At 35.5% G+C, this 12,620-nt stretch overlaps 1 protein-coding gene and 1 long non-coding RNA gene across 4 annotated transcripts in view; one reads left to right on the top strand and one right to left on the bottom strand.

Moving 5' to 3' along the window:
• The window catches only part of LOC116163395 (proto-oncogene tyrosine-protein kinase ROS), a 106,079-nt gene that overhangs the window by 80,283 nt on the left and 13,176 nt on the right, over nucleotides 1–12,620 (bottom strand). The gene's annotated exons all lie outside the window — the stretch shown is intronic.
• LOC116163424 lies at nucleotides 1,312–9,021 on the top strand. The gene is made up of 4 exons (XR_004143740.1): nucleotides 1,312–1,381; nucleotides 8,491–8,619; nucleotides 8,679–8,835; nucleotides 8,888–9,021. It is a non-coding gene; the product is annotated as an uncharacterized LOC116163424 (long non-coding RNA).

Below are 12,620 nucleotides of genomic sequence, written 5' to 3'. Positions count from 1 at the left end.
CCGGCGGTGCACACGGAGCGATCTCAGGCGGCGATGTGTGGCTGACACTTGATCAGAATTTTGTTTAAACCCACGAAATCCCGTCTGCAACGACGCGTATCAAGTGAATAAACACTATGGCACGTTTTACTAACACGGAATACGCGGACATGCACTTCATGTACGGATTGGCAAATGGTAACGCACGAGCTGCACGACGAGCGTACGCTGAGCGGTATCCAAACCGTCAGTTACCCTGCAGACAGGTCTTTCAAGAAGTTCACTTCCGACTGTGCGAGACAGGGCAATTGCAGGTAAGCTGACGGAGGCTTAACTTTACACACAGATTCGTGATGCACATCGATACTTGGGTCATTTAAGCACCCATTTCGAAAAGTTTGTTTGTTTATACCGACCTCCTCCTATTTCGCAGCCCACTAGCGCCCGTGTGCACCGCCGGCCGGTTGGGTTGCCTACCTACAGGCGCGAAATTCCAGAAGGTAAATTTGGCTCTGGCACCCTTATTTTAGATTTCCGACCCCAAGTGTCCTATATCAAAATACTCCCCTACGCACCACCTACACGCTCCCAAACGGTGGCAGGTACTATAGGAATCACCCTGTATAATAGCAGAAGTGGCAAACCGTTTTCTAGGTGGGTCTTACGAGAAAAACATTAATTCACACAATAAAAATAAATGTAAGTTTATATTTTTCAAGATATGAAATTTACTGAGTATCTACCTCCTGCAAATCAACTTTTTATGTTCTTACCTTTTCAAAGATTAAAAATGACAAATTGGGCAATCTTTGATGTGTTACTGCTACCCTTTGAGGTATATTTATCCTCTCCAATACACAGAAATAAACAATACTATTATATGAATGGGGCCAAACCATGGTGTAGGTTCAGGTTCAGGCTCAGCCCCACCTGGTCACCGCCTGGCCCCGGATCTGGATAGTGAACTAATAATAATGATTTATGATTGTATAAACCCACCAGTAGTATGTGATCGTGCAATTGGCGATAAATTAATAAAAATTGTTATTTGTCATGCATACTTATCTAATCTTTTTTTTAAATATTGTAACACCCATAAATTTTAACGAAATTGAAAATAAGTAACTATATTAATTAAACATATTATTTTTATCTTCTAACGGGTGAGCATTTTATGATGCATCTTACAATTGATAGCGCGGAGGTCATTAATTACCATAAATACTATGCTTACACAACAACCAAACTGCATTGATAAATAGTATAGATAGATAATCAAACATTACTTGCTGTCGTCGTCATAAGAAGTGCTAGCGGGTGAATTAAATTCATTTTGTGCACTATTGTTTTGGCTTCATTGTCTATTAATGAAGAAGCCTTGCAATTGACCCAATTCAATTAAGTAAGTACCTAATAACAATTCAGTACGTGCAATAAGTTTGCAACTCTAGGACAGGGAAAATATGGGAAGCTATTTTAGCACATGATCCGGACGCGTCGCGTCTGTCAAAGAGGATGAGATTTTACTAAACGAAAACTTAAGACATGTTACGTTACTATACCCTATTCGAGATTAATTGTTATGCAATTGAAATTGAACCCCTACCTCATCCGCCTTTCTGTTGACTAAAACCACCCAAGTGATTTTACTAACCGAAAACAAACAACCACAGACAAAAATGTGTCTTAATCCTGACGCTGACGGTCACAAATGGAAGGCTACCTTTAGAGTCTTCAAAATTGCATATCTTTTTAGCGCATTTCCACAAAAATAAAAAATAAATGCGCTATTGTGGCCACTTTATCCGTCAGCGTCCGTCCGTCCCCTCGTTCGTTGAGACGCTACTAGCGTTGAGTGAAGGATCTAGGCTCAACGCTACTAGTTCTTTATCTTAAGAGCTATTGTTCGACTTTTTTCGCTATTTGGTTCGTTATGGTGTCGAGGCTTGTAGCAAGGAAGGAATTTTTTCTGCGTTTATTACTAAAAAAGTTATTGTAAAAAAACCAAAAAACTGTTTTTACATGTTCCATAATTTTACACTTTTGCCGTTTATTAACGATCCTAGAGATGGTTTATAATTTTGTCTTGCTGTCTGTCGTCTGTCTGTTGGTCTGTGGTCTGTCCGTCTTTTCCTTTGCCTGTCTGTCCCTCTATCTGTCCGTGTGAACGATAACTTTGTTTAAAAATGTCCGATCGCTTTGACATCTCCGTTAGTTATGAACTGAATTGCATGAAATGCAATATGGGCAATGGGCATAGCTTTAGCCATATAATACGCAATGCCAAAAGTTGAATCGAATCGATTCAAAATTCACAGTGCCCTTTTCGCATCTCGACCATTTATAAACCGAATTGTAAACTTTTTTATTTATAAAAGTATTTGAATGAAATTTGATACATAGGCACTTGGAATAAATGAAAATCTAACGCAAGTTTCAAAAATTGTTTTTGCGCATGCGCAGTGCCAACTTTTTTATTTATGGAAGAATTTAAACAAAATTTGATGCATAGGCGCCTGGAATAAAGGAAAATCTAACGCCAGTTTCAAAATTTGGTTTTGCTCATGCGCAGGTCCAACTTTTTTATTTATGAAAGCATTTAAATGAAATTTGATACATAGGTGCTTGGAATAAAGAAAAATCTAACGCCAGTTTCAAAATTTTATTTTGCGCATGCGCAGTGCCAACTTTTTTTATCTATGGAAGCATTTAAATGAAATTCGATACATAGGCGTTTGGAACAAAGGAAACTCTAACGTTAGTTTCAAAATTTAGATTTGCGCATGCGTAGTTCCAACTTTCTTATTTAGAAAAGCATTGAAATGAAATTCTTCTTATAAACAGAAATTGAAGTAGCACGTCAAAAATGGATTGCACATGTGCAACGCTATTTTTCATATTTGTGGCCGGATTTTTACGATTTTAACAAAAGTTGCAAATGGGAAATGAATGCAAGTGGAAATGCGCTTTCTGTAAATTATTTACGATTACTTTTTAACTTGTTGGAATTAAAGGTGTTGCGTTTGAGACCTGGTTTGAGATTATGTTGACGTTAACTTTGCGATCCTTATTTGAAATAAGTTACAAAAGTAATCGTAAACGATTTACAAAAAATACATTTCTCCATTAACTGTCTATAAAAAAAAACAAGTATAAATTGTGCAGATAAAGCGCATTTTTAAAACTGAAATAGCTCAGTAAATGGTTGCGTTATAAGATAGTAGCATGCTATATTTATCGATATTTTCTTGTTACACGATTAGTGGGGATACTTCATCAATAGATATGGTTCGTCTAGAGAATTCATTTTGCCTTTATGGGTACTTTCCTCCGACAAAGCGTTTTCGAGATATTCGCTCGTAAAGTTTTGACATCATCACATCACCAATAGATATATTTCTTTCAGACGCCCTAACTGCCCGTTGTGACTTTGTGAGTATCATCATTCGACAATTTGGACATAAGGAATTATGTTTATCCGATCACGATAAGGAGTCGAGGAGGAGGTTATGGTTGGTAGAAATTAATTCCTTTCGTTGAGACCTTTCATTACAGTACCATGAAGGATAAAACCAGTCTCCCCCCCCTCTATTTATAAGGAATCAGCAAGTATAGCGGTTGTTGGTAGAAAACAGCTCCTTTTGTTGAGACCTTTACTTGGAATGCCATGAAACAGACAATTATTTTCTACTCCCTTCCTCCTCTCAATCTCGGAAAGAAGACGCGCAAGAAAGTTATAGCGTTGAACTCGGCGTTGAACGAAAAATTTTTTCCACTTTTTAAGGTTTGAACTTTAAACTTGACCATTCATTTGAAAACACCCTGTAGAAGGACGATCAAAATTTAAATCATTCGCATGTAGCGTCATGTCAGTATTGTTGATTTTGGAAGACTTTTTGAAATTCAAGCCAACGGAGCCATAGGTATAGGGAGCTAAAGAAACGCAGTCAAACGTCAAAAATGTTGAAAAATCTTGAATAACTTGGAAACCTTTGATGCTGGGTATAGGGCAATAAAATATAGGGTGTTCTACTTAAAATAAGAAAGTTGCTATCCACATCCGGTAAACGCGAAAGTGAAACAATCATGATAATATTTTCTTTCGAAAGATCATGAAAAACTATGCTGGTATGAAAATTTTCAGATTTAAAGTAATGGAAGCCTAAATACTTTTAGGTTACGGTTTGCGTGAATAGCTTGCATAGGTATGGTTTGATGTGACACTTCTGATGACGAAAAAGTTCCAAAACTTTGCTTGAAAACGATTGTAACCATCATTAAGCAACCTTGTAAAAAATTGCAATATGCTGAATGGCGTTTTAAAAAATCCTTCTCGTTGTTTGTGCACATCCTCCCCAATTATTAATACCAGAGTTGGACTGGGTCAAGCATAGAGTGACCCAGTGACCCGGTGACCCAGTTAGTTTACTGACCCGGTGACCCAGTTGACCCGGTGACCCAGCTTGACCCGGTGACCCAGACCCTTGACCCGGTGACCCAGCTTGACCCGGTGACCCAGCTTTGACCCATCTTGACCCAGCTTTACTCAGTGACCCGTCTTGACCCGGTGGCCCAGTAATTAAATTATTGTTAGGTATCATCCAAAACAATTTCAAGTAACTTTTAATTTTAAAAAAAACTTCCTCAATAATATTCGGCAACAAGCACGTAGCCCAATTTCATTCAAGAGAACTAATACCTAAAAAAATCAAAATGCTTTTGTTTATAGTTTGTAGTCAAGTAGTCAATGACAGTATTTAGAGAAAAGATTTATTTGGATTAAGCTAACTAGAAATGTGTGTTAAATGTGAATGAACACCTGTAAGCAAACTGGTAAGCCCTGAAGCAAAGAAATAACATTATTCTAATACAAATCGGGACATGGAAAGTTTTTTACGGCAGTATTAAAGCAAACATCACAGAAATGGCAGTTGTCAAGCAATCGAGTATTATTTTCAACAAACCAGCATTCCATTTATTTCATAATCTGTACACTTGAACCGAGGGCACTGACTTAACTGCGTTATTCGATCAAACTAGGTGACTGGGTCGAATTGGGTCCCCGGGTGAAATTGGGTCGCTGGGTCAAACTGGGTCACTGGGTCAAACTGGGTCAAGTTGGGTCACTGGGTCAAACTGGGTCACTGGGTCTAACTGAAAAGAGTATGACGTGACCCAGCGACCCAGTGACCCAGTTTAATTTAGTGACCCAGGTGACCCAGTTGACCCAGTCCAACTTTGATTAATACATAAAGATCGATTTTTGAAAAACAACAATGGGACTGAAGTGTAAAATCTTACTGATTCTCTCGTGAAGTTAGCCGTGAATTTTTTAAACAGTATTTCCTAAATACTGCAAAGATACAATGGTAACTAATTACATAGTGTACTTACACTAGGTATGCTAATTATAGCATTTATAGCACAATGAAAGTAGTACAGTACATCAGTACATTGAATTCAGTACCTATCAGGTACATTCCTTCATTTTCGAGTCGCCCATTTTTCGCGATCAACATATCACGCCAATCTATGTACTGATAACAAAGCTGCGAAATGTGTTTATACATGTCACAAAAAATTAGTTATATCTCCGAATACCACACTTTAATTTAGGTAATTAAAATTTATGGTGTTAAAATTGTTGATAACCGATAACACGTTGCAGCAAATTAGGTAATGCAACCAGACGACGGGGTTTACCGTATCAGAGTGGCCCATTTTTACGTAACTTTTGTATATTATCATTTGGTACGTATAGCTGAATACATAAAATGCTTTATCGAAGTATAATTATAGCAGAAGCGCCATGATACTAGCTAGAGGTCAATTTTAAACACGATCGAACTCCACTAATCTCCATAATTAATTTTTTTAATAAAGGCACATTGTATTTTGAATCAATTTTTGTCACTTTTGTTTCTTAATTCAAATCGTCTGTAAACCGCAAGGTTGTTGCCACCTGCACCATTTATCGTTATTGAGATACGTTAAAACCGTAGTTATTCTGACAGGAATGCTTCAATATAAAATATAAGTAATTCTTTATAATTAATAACCCAATTATGATAACGTGATATTTATAAATGCAATAAAAGATAAATGAGAGTAGTCGAAAAAAATACAATCTTAACGCATGCAAGATTTTCAATTTTAGTGTCAGCTACTTTAAACACATGGACGACTTGAGCTTCAGATTATTAACCGCGAATGTAGCCAGTTTATGATTTTGCGGTGTCTGTCCGTCTGCTCGTTAGCACCAGATTAGGAAAGAGTCCAAATACCGCGTATGCTGTACAGCCCGTGTATGAATCGTGTTACCTTTTTAAACAAGTGGGCCATTTTATATGTGGCACAAATGTCATTTAAGTAACATCGTTTTTTATGAGTTTTTGCCTCGGTTTTTGCGCTTAAATTGAGAGGAGATACACAAAAAACAACTTAAAATCATGGTGAATTGTGCAGATTGTGGATACAAAAGCCGGAGAGAGAAGGAAGAATCAGGAATTTCATTTCAGACGTAAATATTGAAAATGTGCCTAATGCCGTTACCACGTATTTTCCTCTTTTTGGTTACGTTGCGCTAATAAGCCCCCCAGGTATGATCATGAAATTGATAGAAATGGATAGAGGACACCTTAATTACACGTTATCAGTTAAAAAATTTGCGGAAGAAGCCTTACATTTTTCACAATCTTCATTCAAAGTTCACTTCATTTCGTCGTAAGTGAGGTTATATTACTCCAAATTTCATGATTGTTTTTCAGTTGGTACTGGTGTGCTTAACATTCCTGAGTGCCAACTTTAGTTAGTTTCTTAAGAGGTTATGTTATTTTTCCACGATTTAATTAACTTTAAACAATGGTATACAACTTTATACATGTGTTTTTAATTATACCATAATAACAGTAAGTAGTTCTCTACATCCTACATTGCTAAGCAGCGATTCATGGAAAATGCGAGTGATGTTCCTTCCCCTCTCGACCGTATTAGGCGGTGTATGCTAAGCGGTGATTGATACGAAAAAGGCGTTCCAAGTTAAGCGGCGATCGCTAACGTAGCTGCGATCCATGGAAAATGCGAGAGATGTTCCTTCCCCTCTCGATCGTATTAGGCGGTGGATGCTAAGCGGTGGTCGATAGGTCGATACGAAAAAGGCGTTCCAAGTTAAGCGGCGATCGCTAACGTACCTGCGATCCATGGAAAATGCAAAAGATGTTCCTTCCCCTCTCGACCGTATTAGGCGGTGGATGCTAAGCGGCGATTCATATGAAACATGCATCAGGAAGTGCCCGGGTTTCCCCTCTCGGTGATCGATACCAAGAAATTGTTGCCACATGCAACCTTCTCTACCACATCCTTCTTCCCTAATGCATTCAAGTTTAGACTGTATACGCTTCAAAAAGTGGTGTTATTAAAATGACAGTCACATGGAAGTGTCGCTTATTTGGTGTTTAAATCAAACAAAACCTAAAATTGTATTGTATATTATACCTGTTGTACTACTTTTATTACATTCTATTAATTTACACGTTAAATCCAGCATATTTCATTTTAGTAGACGAAGAAGTTAACATAACCTCCTACAAAAATTTACTGTCACCTTTGTTTATTAGTGGAATAAGAGCTATCACATAAAATTTTTCAGTTTCGCCAACTTAAGAATTACAAAATATACGTAAAATAACACCAGATTTCCAGAAAATGAGGTGAACTTTTAATTAAGGTTGTGGAAAATTTAGGCCCTCTTCCGCAAATTTTTTTATTCTAAACGTGTTATTAAGGTGTCCTCTATCCATTTCTATCAATTTCATGATCATACCTGGGGGGCTTATTAGCGTAACGTACCCCTATTTTTCATCATAAAGCTTTTTCTTTGAGTATTCTTCTTTTGATATGTTAAAATTCAACGACTATACATAATTTCGTACAACAGAACCAATCCCATGCATTCAAATTTTGATAACAAACGTCTTCAAGGACGGAATTATTCAATAAACTCCATAGGCGTAGTCATTAGCACTCCGAATTTTTCAAAGAGAAAATTCGCATTTACGAATGCTACGCCACTGGCCAATTTCATTATGTGGCAGGTGGTAACACAATCGCTTGCGAAGTATGCGTCCATATTCTTTCCTTGTCTAAGGTCAATATAGCCCAAAAAATAAGGAAGGCCCTTTTGACATCTCTGTGAGTTATGAACCGAATTGCATGAAATTCAATATGCGTATAGCGTTAGCCATATAAAACGCAATGCCAAAAGTTGAGCCTAATCGGTCAACGTTCACAGCGCCCTTTTCACATCTCTATAATTTACAAACCGGATTGCAAACTCTCTTATTATGAAAGCATTTAAATGAAATTTCATACATATCCATTTGAAATAAAAGCGAATGTAACACCAGTTTCAAAATTTGGTTTTGCACATGTTATAGCCATACCCAGGAGCTCGTTTTCTATATTTCTTTACACGTTTATTTTTTTTATATTTAATTTTTCCCCATTTTGCAGATATCGCCACAGAATATAGAGTACGCTACGCCATGTAATATCGCAATGTGGTTCTTGCATTCGATTGTATATTTTGTGCCTATGAAACACTTTCCGTCTTGGGCAACACGGAAACCGAGGGAGGAGAATGTAAGTATGGAAAATACGGAAGCATAGATTTTAATATCTGTACAATTGGGTTCTTTCAGTATAGTTTTCTTTTATTTCTACTTATTCCCAATTTTCGCCAAGCATCAGTATCAGTATCCACTCCACGTGGTTTTACAGCGTAAAGTCAAATTCAAGCCCAATTTATTCCAAGGTGTGAGGTGGATTACCTTTAATGAATCGTTTTCAAGAGGAAAGGTAAAATAGTTAATAGAAATGTAACTCCCTAGTGTCTAACGATGTATTTCAGGATGTTGCTGTATGGCTCGCATATTTTTGTTAAACAGTTATTGTCAACGTTACTACTAAATTAAATAGGTATAGCCCTAATGCAATAAAATGTTAATTAATTTTAATTAAATTTATCCAGGTAGGCCTTTCATATGCAGCCAATTCCCTCCTCGTTACCTAAATTGGAAGCTGTTTGAGATATCGACTTGAAATTTGAGGGTGGAACGCTTCGTCAAAATTAATAGTTTCCAAAATTAAAAATTTAAAAAAAAACAATTAGAAAGATACGTTTAACATTTAAGAAGAGGTTTGGCACTTTTCATACTAAAAAATGGAAGTTTGAACCTTTCAACATGTAGGTAGCTAGGTTGTGCAGGAAAAAAATTAAAACTAAATTTATGGTCACGACGTACCTAAGCTAATTTTAATTTTCTCGTGCACAACCGACATGTTGAAAGCTTCAAACTTTAAAGGTACTGACGCGGATCAGCTAAATAATTAACAAGTACCTATATTCCGAGCTATATTCAACTATAAAATTTAATGATTCCAGTCATTCATATCTCAAAATATTTCTTAACGATTGGTTTTAGAAATTCCTACTGCGATTTATTGCAGTCATAAGGTGTAATTTTTAGGGGTTTAAATCGTCAATTTATTATAATTTAGTCCTTAGAATTTATTTAATTTATTTAAAGAAGATTTAGATTACAAACTTGAATCTACAATTTTATAATTTTATTATTTGATAACACACCCCGAAAAAATACTAAACAACCAACGAACCCAGGTTCAAATTTGAAGTAGAAAGCGAAAGTGTTATAAATAATCAATTATCCCTTAATGTAGTTTGACCGTCATTTAACTTATTATTCTAGAATTATTAGTAATTTAATAAGAGTAGTTTCCACCCCCGAAAAATAAAAAAAACAATCCACTGCACAAGAGCAACGTTGAAGTAAGTAAATCCAAATTTTTGTACAGGGTGTTCGTAATTGCTTGTTGTTGATGTTTTTCGAGGATATTTTAAGAACTAAAAGAGGTAGAGTGATGCGGTTGCACGTCTAGTTACCTCCTTGACAATGTCAATTTTGATGTATGGCTTACGCGAACGTGGCAACAGCGCAAAAGTACAAAAATGTTTGCTTTATAACTTAGTTATTTCTAAGAAGTAGAAAGAATAAAAGTTACGTAGCAATAGTCTCTTCGTGAGGGGGCATTTATATTTTCCATGACCTGCTTAGTTTTTGAGATATACAGCACCAAAGTTCGTTTTTTTCAAATAGAATATACGAGTAAATATTTTTTTGCACCAATAAATTAATTATTTTTTTTAAATTAGAAAAATACATAGTTATCAAAATTTAAAAAAAAATTGAAATAAAACAAGGAAAACCGTTATTTAGTCTTGAAAATGTGAATTAAATACACAAAGGCACCGTGGAATATATCATAGTTCATATTCCAGGAAATGCTAAAAATAACAGTATTTTAATAGGCTTTACTCAAAATTATATGGGATCGCCGTATTTTATCTTCAATGACTGAAGTAAAATTTATGGAATTGACGAGGCAATCATAAAATCATTGAATTTATAGGTTCGTAAATATGGTCGGAAAGTAAAAGAGGCCGTAAATTTATAATGAAAGAACAGTGTATACAATGTCTACCTACACAAAAAATTTTATCGCCGCCTGTTTTGTCTTACGATTGTTGAAAGATTACCACACAAAAACCATAATTAAAGACACATAAGTAGTTTTTTTTTTGTAAATTAAGCTGTAGACGACACCATGTTCTGGTTAGTTTTTCACATCTAAATCACACGCCGCAGCTACTAGAGTAGAACACTTGAAAACTACATGACGTAAAACAGATATTTTTTCCCTCCTCATATATCAAGCAAATCACTAACAGATTATGTTTTGTGGCATCTAATGTGACAATGATACTAAAAGGGAATACATCAGGCGCGTTTTTAGATACAGATCACACTTCACCTTCGAAAGAAAATGATTTAATTTAACGATTAATGAAAAGGCCATGGCTTCTCGGGCTTTATGTAATACAATGTATCTATATCTGCCATGTTGTTTTTAGGCTTTTTCTGAGAAATATGCACTGACCTCTATTTAAAATAGGTCAGTGGAAACTGTAGGTAATCGAATTGTATGCGTGGGCGGCGGTCAGAGGGGAAAACGAGAATTTTACAAAACGGATAGCTACACATCATCTATTTCAATTCAATGTCCTGAGTGATCTTTTAAAATTCCATTTAACTCATGACATATTATACCAAAAGGCGGTCTACATGAGCATGTTTTAATACCACATACCTAATCAATAATTGAAAATCAAGACCTTTTTGGTTTCAATATCACGTACTCCATGATAAAACCTTTCATGAGATGAGTCATATACATAACTTAGTTCGAATTAGGTAAAGGTACGGTTTTGAAAAACGGAAAATTATAACTAAAAGTATGAACAGATACAGTATTTTTTTCTCTAAAAAAAACGTATTTGGACTTTTGCTCTAAAATAATGAGGGGGGCTAGTAATTGACTATAAAGAAATTACCATTGAAATCCTTATGCTGCGTCGCGCCAAGCACCACCCGGTATAAAAATTGTAATCCCGAGTGTAATCCTTAATCCCCGCGTACGAGTATCACCCGAAAATTGGCAGTTGCTGTTAGACAACAAATTCATTATTATTATTATTTACCTTTACGCACTGCAAAATATTGGAAAAAAACTCTGATGGGGTTTCATGAGATTGAGATATGAGATCCAAATATGCTTTAAAACAAGGACGTTTCCGTAATCTTGGCTCAATAAGTATCAGTTTTACATGAAAATGTTTTAAAGACTCAATGTGGTACAGAAAATTGAAAAAGTCTTCGAAAATTCACAGGAAACTTCACGAAATTAACGGTGTCCATTGCCAAAAATGGTTCATTTAATATACCTAATAATTATTAACCGGAAGAATACTTGAAAACTTTAAAAATTACACTTTACGAAGAAGAAACAACTTAGTCCCGGGTATCATCAGGGCACTTTTTTTTAATTGAATACGGTATCGCATTCTCCAATTTAATGGTAAAGGGGTGAATTGTTGTTTGTGTAGAATAAAATTGTAAATTTACAATTTTTATTTTTTTCAATTAATTTAAAAACAAAAAAGTTGATTTAAATGTGACTTCCGTTCAATTATTGTTTTAAATTTAGTAACATTGCCTTAATTTACTGCGTGAAATAAGACACATTTTCAAATTTTCCCATGTTATTTACACGAGTATGTATCTATACCTACAGCATTGGGATATGGACATACTAAACAACTTTTGTCATTGTACAGTCAGTATCGTTTAGTTTAAAGGTACGGAAGGAATTCTTCCGAATTGTATCTCGTCTCATGTTCATGTACACACCTGCATAACAATACTGTAGAATGTAGATATATAGGATGGGCCATTAGTGGATATGTGGCAGATTGTACGGGTTATTTAAAATTCATTGTCGGGCCATAATGAAGAAATCTTAAAGCTACAACCTAAAAATATTTTCAACGCAATATGCAATAGTTACACAGGGCGATTTATATCAAAGTTGCATTTTTTAATAGAACCCCCTGTATATTATTGCATATTTCGATTCCCATATGATATCTAAAATGAGTCGTTTTTTCAAAAACTAGAATTCCAGCAAAAATTGTATATCGCAGATGTAGAAGGTCATTCTTTAAT

Source organism: Photinus pyralis, unplaced genomic scaffold (genome assembly GCF_008802855.1).
Source record: "Photinus pyralis isolate 1611_PpyrPB1 unplaced genomic scaffold, Ppyr1.3 Ppyr1.4_LG2, whole genome shotgun sequence".
NCBI lineage: Eukaryota > Metazoa > Arthropoda > Insecta > Coleoptera > Lampyridae > Photinus > Photinus pyralis.
The sequence above is the reverse complement of the archived record's forward strand: the minus strand, read 5'-3'. Positions and strand labels throughout refer to the sequence as shown.